Source organism: Mauremys mutica, chromosome 10 (assembly GCF_020497125.1).
Source record: "Mauremys mutica isolate MM-2020 ecotype Southern chromosome 10, ASM2049712v1, whole genome shotgun sequence".
Taxonomy (NCBI): domain Eukaryota; kingdom Metazoa; phylum Chordata; order Testudines; family Geoemydidae; genus Mauremys; species Mauremys mutica.
In genome coordinates, this window is record NC_059081.1 from 34,649,442 (window position 1) to 34,660,975 (window position 11,534).

The window sequence follows — 11,534 nt, forward strand, 5'->3', positions numbered from 1 at the left end:
GAATTTACTAGTCTACCTTCTGAACATAAGGTTAAATTTCAAACTGCAGGACTGCACCACAAGTGGGGATTCAACTTAAATTATTACAGCTTTTGAATATCCAGGGGACAGCTCAAAGCAATGTGTTCTTTAACACTCCACTGTTGCCTGCTGTATAGCCAAAGAATTTTCTCTTCATTGTACTAACACAAGATGTGGTTGTAGAACTCTACAGGGATCCCAGAGTCAACATCTAGGTTCCTCTTCATCCACTAATGCCTTGATGTCAACTTGCAGATACCTACTGAGTTCTACAATAGTATATAGTCAGCAACACTTACAGTGAAGAGGGATGCCTATACTCAGGGCTTGGCTACACTTGAAAGTTGCAGCGCTGGGAGTTACAGCGCTGGTGTGTGGCCACACTCACAGCTACCAGCGCTGGTGTGTGGCCACATTTGCACCGCTGTGGGGAGTGCTGCATTATGGGCAGCTATCCCAGCATTCAAGTGGCAACAACGTGCTTTTCAAAAGAGGGGGGTGGAGGGTGGTGTACTGTGACAGGGAGCGAGGAAGATAGAGAGAGTGGATTTTTGGAGCCAACACTGTGTGTTAGCTTCCTGGATTGAAAAATCACAAAATGTTCGCGAACCCTTAGTCTTAATTGCAAACAGCCTGCATCCAACGCTGTTTCTCTGTCAAGCAAACATTCACTCCCTGCCTCTCATTTGATCTTTCACAGCCAGGTACAGATAGCTCCTGTTTGCTGTGATCAGTGTTTGTTTTTTTAGATAAGCAGTTCAACGGAGCTCCGATCGGAGTTCACAACAAAACAAAGAGAGGCTGCATAACAAAACAAAGATAGTAATTTAGTTAAAAGCATTCTGGGATATCTCCTTATTCCCTGGAGGCCAATAAAAGCGCTGGCGTGTGTCCACACTTGATGAGCAGCGCTGGATCACCAGCGCTGCAATCGCTACACCCCAACCTGACCAGGTGTACAGCCAGCGCTGCAGCCAGGGAGTTGCAGCGCTGGATGTGCCTTGCAGGTGTGGACGGTTACTAATTGCAGCGCTGGAAAGCCTCTACCAGTGCTGCAACTTGCAAGTGTAGCCAAGCCCTCAGACAGCAGCAGCAACGTGAACATAAATCAGAACGCCAGGTCTGCAGTTAGAGAAGGTAGTAAAAGTTAGGGGAAAAATTATAATGGAGAGAAAGTGTGCAATTAAATCTACTTTAATTTACAAGTACTTATAAAACAGATTCACAGATTCTAAGGCCAGAAGGGACCATTGTGATCATCTAGTCTGACCCCACGGTATAACACAGGCCAGAGAACTTCCCCAAAATTCCTAGCACATATCTTTTAGAAAAACATCCAACCCTTGATTTTAAAAGGTCAGTGATGGAAAATTCACCATTGTTCCAATGGTTAATACTCTCACCATTAAATATGTACACTGTTTCCAGTCTGAATTTGTCTAGCTCAAACTAACAGCCACTGGATTGTGTTATACCCTTTTTGTGCTAGATTGAAGAGCTCATTACTAAATATTTGGTTCCTCATGAAGGTACTTATAGACTAATCAAGTCACCCCTTAACCTTCTCTTTGTTAAGCTAAATAAGCTCAAGGAACTCAATCTATTACTATAAGACATGTTTTCTAATTCTTTAATCATTCTCACAGCTCTTCTCTGAATCTTCTCCAAATTTACCAACATCCTTCCTGAACTATGGGCACCAGAACTGGACAGTATTCCAGCAGCAGTTGCACCAGTGCCAAACACAGAGGTAAAATAACCTCTCTACTCCTCCTCAAGATTCTACAGTTTATACATCCCAAGATCCCATTAGCTCTTTTGGCCACAGCATCAAAACTGGGAGCTCTTGTTCAACTGATTATCCACCACGACCCAGTCTTTGTCAGAGTCACTGCTTCCCAGGATAGAGCCCCTCACCCAGTAAGTATGGCCTGCATTCTTTGTTCCCAGATGTATACATTTAGATGTATTAAAAATACAGATTTTTTTCACCCTGTTTATCAAGCGATTCTCTTCCTTTCATTCACTCACTGAACAGTTATGTTGATTCATTATATAATAATCAGTTAGTCTAGATGAACAAGCCATCTCTTATTCCCCCCGCCACATCCGTCCCCGTCCATCCCTCCCAGACCATCTCCGTCTTTACATCCTGAATAATCAGGGGCCTGCTGTCTCATTGATTTGTGTATGTAATTGCCATTATAATAATGGCAGCTTATATACACACAAAACCAGGGAAGAACAATTAGCCTCAACTAATAGTGGATTTAGAAACTTTCCTCCCCCCACTTTCATGTCAGCCAGCAGCAATATTTGACTTCATGGAGGGAAGATTGCTCTAACTTATGAAATTCATGTCCCTCTTTAAATATTGCTAAAGTAGATCTGCTAGAATTTACTTTTATTTCCAGCTCAAAAAATACTTAATTCATTTGCTCTTCAGATGACAGATACCTTCTAAGCCTATTCCAGAGGAAACTGAAATCCCTGGGTTCTGCTACAAGAGGTTTCTCCTTTTCTCTCCTTCCAATTGACACTCCTTTGCAAGTTACTCAGCATGAACACTGATTTCTAAGTGTTTCCCATTTGAACTGCTCTCTTTGCATATAGACGAAAGCATCCCAATCTTTGGGATGATAATACACAGTTATTCATTTCCTACATAACAGAGGCTAATAAAAATAATTGTTTATTGTTTTATTAAAAAACACCTCCACCCTTGAATGTTTTTTCCCTTCAACATATCTGACATACTATTCATCAACTCCTTACTTTCATACTGGCCCTTATTTTTGCTTTTGACAGGATACCATCCACCTTGGACAAAGATTTGAAATGGCCCTGCCTACTTTTCTTTATTTACACATTATACTCCGACACATTTTGTTACCCTACTATCCACATTCCCTAAGCCCCTAAAGTTTCCTTGATCTCATTCCCACAGCAACACACTCTGATAGTGAAGGGCTGTAACATCACCACTGAAGACTTCACAAACACACAGTGATTTCTGACCTGACAAGTTTTACTGGGAATCAAACCAACTCTGAAATGGAGCAGTTAAGAGCAACATACAATTGTGTCAGACAATTATTTGATGCTGTTTCAGTTGAAACAGATCTGACATAAAGCACCATATATGGCAGCTATCTAAAAAGTGCTGGTTATAATCAGCTCAACTGCCTGTATGGCAGGTAAACACTGAACATTTGATAGTAAGCTAACATGGCTCTTTATAAGATCTAGATAGAAAATAGTCAATTTTATTAGTTACAAATATGCAGTGGGGGGGGGCAAGGGAAGGAACTTTCATAGTAAAGCTGTACAACACTGTTGCCAGTTTGATTTTTCTCTTTTTTTGTTTCTTTGTTTTCTAAACATTTTCTGTACTTCTTACAGTTGCATATATTTTTATCTTATCTAAGACTTGACCGCTGATTAGGACCCCAGTGGACTTGTGTTTATTAATCATACTCCCAGGTGGACATTTGTTAAGAATTCATGCATGCATTTCACAAGGACTGGCAGCATCCGCCCAGAAGAGGACCAGAAATGGAATTGCAGAGGTGCTCTGACTCTGGATTTAGATGAATTGAAGGCATGTGCTTTCTCGTAACTAATTCTGGCTGGGACTACTAATTAGCATCATAAGCACAATGGACTTATTCTCTTTCACCCATAAAAATATTCCTATATACACTGATTAAAATTTCACACTTCCATAACAGTTTCTGATATAAGTATGCATTCTGTAAACTGCATAACAACTTACAACAGATAGTTACTAAATAATTCCATGTAGAACTCCAGAAAAGATTCTGTTTGCTACATGTGACTAAAATGAAAGCATGGCTCCTAGATTTTCAGGAGGTACTAATGAATTTCATATTTCTTTCATAACTACCACCACAGGGAACTTGGCTTTTGGAGGATCTCACACCATTAATGGAATTTCATAACAGAGGATTCATAGATTGGATGTAAACCTTTAGAACTTTAGTTTAGGTATTATCTGACTGTTTCACAGCTATAATTTATTGGCTGAATGCTGCAAAATCTAATATAATAAATTAATCTGATGTTAGTGTTTACAAAAGAGCTACTACATAATTCAATTTTAAAACAACAGTTCATGGTGCTTAACAGAGCTGAATTTCATTTTCTAAATTGTTCTAAAGATTTGTAGGGAAGATAATGGGTCCAATTCACTGAAGATACATACAAGAACCTCCCTGCAGCCCCCAAATCTGCATCACAATCCCCTCCCCCCACGTTGTGACCTGCATAAGCAATACATCAACCTCAATGCTCATGAAAATCAGGAGATTTCAAAGTCTGATGATTTTAAATCAATGTTAAATTTGGGGGTCAGGTTTCAAGCTTTCCTCTGCAACTATGAGGGTAGATACTTACTTCTTGTAAAAGGGAAAATGGAGTTTCACATAATCAGTTCTCTCCAATCATTATATTTTTAAGAAATAAAACAAGATATCTCTAGACTTGCAATAAAATTGTAAGAATCAGCAATCCTATATAGGCCACAACAGTAATCCCAATGATTGATGAAGCACAGAGACTGCTTAGAAGTCATAAAAGCTAGTTTGTTTTTTTTTAAATAAAAAACTATCCATTTTCTCACGATATAACCCCTAGTTGTCAAAGAGGCAGGGAAATGCAGAAGGTATTTAAAAATGTGTTTAAAAGAACCTGGATTATTCTTCATTTTATCTATTTTTATACCAGTACAGATTCTCTAACCCAGAGGTCAGCAATCTTTCAGAAGTGGTGTGCCGAGTCTTCATTTATTCACTCTAATTTAGTTTCACGTGCCAGTAATACATTTTAATGTTTTTAAAAAGTCTCTTTCTATAAGTCTATAATATATAACTAAACTATTGTTGAATGTAAAGTAAATAAGGTTTTTTAAATGTTTAAGAAGCTTCATTTAAAATTAAATTAAAATGCAGAAACCCCCGGACTGGTGGCCAGAACCCAGGCAGTGTGAGTGCCACTGAAAATCAGCTCACGTGCAACAGGTTGCCTACCCCTGCTCTAACCTGATCAAGACTATATAATAGCATTAAGACACATTGCCTAGGAAGCACCGGGTATTTCCTCCAATCAGCTCAGCTCTATGCACAAACTTTTTTGTCTGGTTGGCTCTAGGCCTGCGTGGAGACGAAGTCTTTTCAAATACATTTCTGCTTTTACCTCCCTTATCTTCCTCCAACTCATCACGACAGAATAATGCACTGAGATTTGTAATGACAACTAAAAATAGTGAACTCCCCCTATTCTTCTGATGTGAGCAGCAGCAGAGATGCTGAAGCAGTGTGCAGTTTCAGTAAGACAACTGCAAACACGACATACTTGGGAAATGGTTTTCAAACCCATAATGGCTAGATGCTGAACATTATTTTTAAATGGAAATTTAAATACTGCAGAAATTGATGGCTCAGCCCCCTCCCCTCTGTCGTTTTCCAAGCTCTTTCTATCCCTCCAGTAAAGAGAGAATTTTCCCCAGCATTGGCATAAATCTGCTTCTTGCTGTGGGATATTTTTATAGTGTTTTTGTTTGGAAAGCAACTGTGTCTGTATTCTGTCAGAAACCATTTTATCTTTCATTTAAAATTATGTAATAAACAGAACTGTCGATAGTACAAATTAATCCTATTTTGATCTTCCAAAGAAAAATAATCAGGTTAGCTATATACCTGTTTGCAAAATTGCCTCTAGAATCTACCACCATAGGCACAAAATCTAATTGCCTGTCTTCTACTATGGTAGATGATAAGAATGTACCAGCTAATATTTTACTCACATATATAGAAAATGTCAACTCACTCAAGTACAGTATTGGTGTAATGCATACTGCAGCTCACAAGGGTCAAGAATCTTTTTTCTGAAGCTATAAACCTCTCGACATTCTTACCTGTTCTGAATTCAACCCCAGCCAAAGAGAAATTGGCCAAATTTACCCCCTTTTTCCCCCAAAGCTACCAGAAAAGGGGGTTCCATCTGCAGTAGTTTCTTTCAAATGATTAATTTTTCCCTCAATAAGTACAGTTAACCTTTGGGAAATAATCATGAGAAACTTCCCCCAAAGCCCATCACAGCGTAACAGATGGTAAAAATTCCAAAGAACAAAGTCATGTAAATACATCACTGAAGACCATTACACCAGTGCTAAACCATATAGAAGTTTCCAGCCTAAACAAACCATTAATACCTTTATCAATTTTCTAGGGTTAAGGGGTTCAAAAGGTATCAGATTTAAAATTTAGCACAAATTAATTCATTTATCAATAAATGTGGCCAGCAATTTCTTTAGAGACTGTTTAAAAATGTATTTTATCACCAACAACTGCTTGCTAACTAACCGGGGCTTAGCAGCATTGTCTCTGTAAATCCAACTGACTGTATGAGTAAGACAAAGACATAAGGCTGTTACTCAATAATTTGATAATTTAGTCAAAGGAAAAATCACTATTTCAAATCCTGTCCTTTCTAGATTACACAATCTTTCCAACAACTTCATTCAGGTGGAGGACTAGGAATTGTTTTTGTGTACAAAAGCATTTCACTGGATCCTTCTGTTCAGAAGTTAACTTTTTAACCCTTTTATTTCTTAAAACCATTATCAAGCCAGAGTTTGGTGGCTAGCAACCAGCACAATTATGGACCAACATGAATAGCAACAGATGGGACAAAAAGCATAAACTAATTTAATAACTTAGACGTTTGAGTAATATGACATACTTGAAAAACTGAAGGTATTTGGAAAAAGTATTTTAAAAAAAGGGGCACCAAGTCATTTGAACCCATGTACAGGAGGGCATAATTATTGTATAAAGTATCTTAGCTTTTATATTCTGCTTCCTCTACTTGCACAGAACTCTCAGAATCATTGGAGAACCAGGCATATAGAGAGAAGAGTAACAGAATTAAGATCCACCATATTGATGCAATTAATAAAACAAACAGCTATTTTTTCAACTCTATGTGAAACAAAGAATGAAAATCAAGTTTTCCAAACATAAGAAGGGACAACTGATATTCCCAATTCTAAAAGTGATATTTTAGACAACAGAAAGCACATAAAACACTGAGTCTCATCATGCACTTTTTGGTATAAAAGTTAAATATATTTATTATAAAGATTCTAAAATTTAAATAGAAATATAAATTCTGGTTGGTAGAAGTATTTCTATGATATAAGCAGGAATTTACACTTTTTATCTAAGACCTGATTCTGCAGTCCTTATTTCAGAAAATTACCGGTTAAGATGGACCGGTGTGTTGTTTTAGTAGCTGGACAGTCAGAAAAGCTACATTAAAGAATAACTATATAAACAGACATTTGCTTGAAACTCAATGTTTTGGTCAGCAAACTTAGACCATCTTCAGGAAATAATTAAAACCGCTAATAGATTGACCTAGTTGTAATGAACTAGGAAGAAACAATGACATTAATTTTCAAAGCTACAGTTATTTCAAGTTGTTAAGTTGCCTGTAAATATGCCCCCAGTGCTAAACAGAGTAAGTTTTATTAGCTGCACTTTTTAAAAAAAATGAAATGCACTTGCTGATAGATGTTTTAAGAGGTATTAAAGAAACAAGCTATTTTACTGATTTACAGCAAAAATATAGCAGCCAGAATTCAAGTCATAATTCATCAAAAGTAATATGACATGCTTCAGGCCTAAGGAAATTGTAAGAACAGCTGAAATGGTATCATATAGCCATTCAAACTTAAAAAAAAATGAAATAAGCATGAACAAGGAACTTAAAGATTTCAGAAGTACAGTTATAATGCAATATTTGCATGTTCTCACATTACTATTACGTGCTTGCTCTTTTGCTGGAGCAATGAAAACTTGATTTGCATGCCCGAAGTCTTATAAACACGAGAAATAACCCTCTCTTGTTCTACCTCTATGAACTGTTTACCCCTCTTTTAAATATCAGTTCTTAATGACTTAAGAAGAAGAAGAAGAGGAGACTTTCTACAAGGCCATAATTTTATAAATACCTGTTCCCAAAAGATTCATATATGAGGTGGATATATTGGACTTGAAACAGATCCATCTATAAATCCAATTTTATTTTCTTCTTCTGCTAATCTAATAATCATAAATCAAATAATTATATTTCCATGTATAGTCTCACATTCCAGAAAGTGTTTATGTTAATACATAAAAGAGTGTTCACTTATAAAAACTGGGAATTAAATTGTATTACTTTGGACAATGTATTACTTGCAGTCCCTAACCAAGAGTACGGTTGTTATGGGCATTCAGGCCAATGATCCTCCCCTTTTTGCCATTTCATATATCAGATTCCTCTTAGTTCCCCAATTCCCCAAAACAGAGGAAAAGTAATTTTGTTTATGACAGCAGTCATGTTCTGTAAATTGCACATTACTGTATTTTCTTCCTCAATGATCAATCTCTCATCTATTTATATTCCAGATTTTGTTTCTGTTGATTTTACAAAACGTATACACTACTTCCATCTACATAGTAAAGCATTACTACACTGGCCACTCAAATTTTAAAGAAAAAAAAAACCTCATTAACTATCATGGATTTAACTATAAAGAAAGGAAGATAAGCAAAAAGACAGAATTACCACAATGTTACAGCATTAGAAATGACACACAACTGAAAATGCCTACAACTAAAATAACTGGTCTGCACCAATGGTATTTCATATCAGCAGTATCAAGAAAATAAAAAGCAAATTTTCTTATCTGTGACACTAAAAGGATTTCAGATTGTTAAAACAGACAATTTTAAAAACTGGTTTTGTTTTTTCATACTGAAGGTTTCTGTCCACTTAGTGCATTTCACATTGGACAATTAACAAAGACCTGAACAATTAGCTTCTCTTTTCCCAATATTCAGTTAATTTCCTGGCCCTCATACATTAACACATTGCAGCAACACTTGGGCTGCAGAGTACTGAAGAATATTTCTTCTGTGTAGTTAAACATTTGTTAGATAGCACTGTAACTAGAGTTTTGGGGTCCTGAGAATTTTCTAGTCTATTGCCAACATTTACATAGACAATGATATGAATAAGCAGGTACTGACTTGGTTCTAAAGAAATTCCTTTCATAACATTCTAGGAGAAAATTACAGCTACACCCATTAAATAATCCCAATATGAATTCCAAGTATCCTGTGGCACCTTAGAGACTAACAAACTGCCACAAGGACTCCTCCTTGTTTTTGCTAATACAGACTAATCCAGCTACCTGTCTCCAAGTAGCTTGTTTTTCTTAAAACCTAATACAAAGACACCTGCTCTTGCTTATCTAGCCATTTGAATAAAATATTCTTTACATCAAAAACAGAATAACTTGTTTCATGGCAAGAGAAAACAAGTATATAAAAGTTCTTTGATTCTTTTGGTTCACGCACGGTTCATAGTTTTGGTTCATAGTTTTGACAAGGTGAATGCCTGTGTTCATCTCCAATAAATCTCATCGTCAAACTGTTACGGTTTGTTTGTTTGCAAAACTAACTTTTCCCCCATTTTGTTTCCACAAATGCTAACTACAATCAACATGTTTGTTTACATGACATTTCATCACATAAACTCTACGTCGGGTTACACACCATAAGAGCACTGGATAAAGAGAGACAACGAAGCAAGTTATAGCTGATGGACCCAATCACTTAGTATCTGCCAGCCAACCAGCGTTGTCTGAAGTTTTTCTTTAGTTTCTTTCAAGTCCTTTTCCCTTGCAAGATGGTTTGTGTTTAGAAACAAGCATTTATTGCGTTTGATTCCAAAGTGATTCCACCAGTCAGATTAGTCACAATTGCAGCCCCTTTCAGCGACCCAGAGAGCTGCCTAGTCCCGAGGCGCAGCCATAATCGTTCCCAGGTATTACCTTGCAAAAGCTACAGTTCCACAATGGCCCTTTGTTGAGCTGCACGTTGCTGAGGTGGTGATGTGCCCTGTTCAAGGTGCTGTGTGCACGTGCACCTACCCCTCCCCTCCCCCCCTTGCAATCAGCTGAACTTCCACTTTCCAATCCGCGCAGACCCGGATAACCTCGCCAAGGGGCTAGAGGGGGAAGAGGCGAGCAACTGCCTTCAGCTCGGCAACGGCAAGGGAAAGCTCACGCGAGCCAGCAGCAGAGCACGGCGGTGCCTGCACCCACGGGACCCGGGTTGCGGCCCTCACACATGCCATGAGTTGCTGTGCTTACCCTGAGGGAGGCAGGGCTGCCGCTGCCCGCCAGACGCGGCCGTCCACTCCCTTGGCTGGGCGCGCAGCGCTTGGCCGCCCGGGGCAGCTGACTAGGCTCCACGCCTGCCGGGCCGGGGCCGGACTCCAAGCTGGGCGGGAGGCGCGCTCGGCGCAGCTCCTCGGCTGCCCTCCTCCCCCCGCCGTCACCTGTTTGCAAAGGGCTCCGGGAGACGTCGCGGCCCCGCAGCCCAGCGCCAGCCGTGCCCCGTGTATCCCCCTCCGCTCCCGGGGCAGCGGGGCACGTTACAAACCGCACCTTGGAAAACTGCGGCGCGCGGAGCCGTCCCTGCTGCCGCCCCGGCTCCGGCTCCGGCTCGGGCTGAGCAGCGGCTTCCCTCCCAGCCGCTCCGAGGGTTCCCTGCTCCCAGCACAGCCCCGGTCCGCGCCGAGAGCCCGGCCAGCGCAGCCTCTCGCTCCTCGCCGCGCCGCGGGGAGGCGGGGGCAGGGTAGGGCAGGGCTGGCCTTTCTTCGCGCTGGAATTTTCCTCTTTCCCCAGCTGGGACGGGCTCCGCTTCCCCCGACCCACCGCTAGGGCGGGCGGGAGCCCTACAGGTGGGGAGAGCCCAGGCGGGGCACAGCCAGCGAAGGGTTCGGGTGCCACCACCTGCCCGCGTATCCTGCTCGGGGGGGAGGGTGCAGTTCCCCGAGAGGGAGCCCTGGGAGGCTGCTTTGGTGGGGGTTATAGGCGAGGGCCCCCTCTCATCAGCCCCTTCTTCACTCCGCACCAGCGATCAGACCTAGTCTCTGTTAAAGATACACGTCCCTGCCTCCTCCGCGCAAGCTGTAGGACTGAAGGGGGCACGTCTGCGGCGTTCTCTCTCGGCGCTGCGCCCCCGAGCCCTTTGATCCTTTCAGGCTGCGCAAAATGAAAATTAGAGGGCTAGCAAAATTGAAACTGATTCGTCTGAAAGCACCTGGTGCGCTGTTGTTGCTGTGCAAATATAAGACAGCCGGGGGCAGGTTTTGCTTGTTCTTATGGCCTAACACAATGTTGCAATGTTTGGGTTGCAAAAACAAAGATGATAAATAACTTTTTAGTTAACAGCTTTTTTTTTATTTCCTTCAATAAAATCTAAATGAGGCCTCCTGGAGACATTGTCAATTTAATCACATTTGCCTCTTCCTCACCCCCATTGTTACAAGTAACAGCTATTGTTCTACAACAGATTAGGGGGAAATGTTTTCATTTTGTTTGCATCCTGTGTATGACAACACTTCAATCTTGTTTATGTGAAAGAACTGCTCCA

At 40.4% G+C, this 11,534-nt stretch overlaps 1 protein-coding gene across 1 annotated transcript in view; it reads right to left on the minus strand.

Annotated features, from left to right (window-relative positions):
* The window catches only part of COBLL1 (cordon-bleu WH2 repeat protein like 1), a 122,520-nt gene extending 111,777 nt beyond the window's left edge, over positions 1-10,743 (minus strand). The window contains exon 1 of the mRNA XM_045032930.1: positions 10,544-10,743. The gene's annotated coding sequence lies outside the window, so the exon portion shown is untranslated. The remainder of the gene's footprint in view (positions 1-10,543) is intronic.
* Positions 10,744-11,534: the final 791 nt, after the last annotated feature.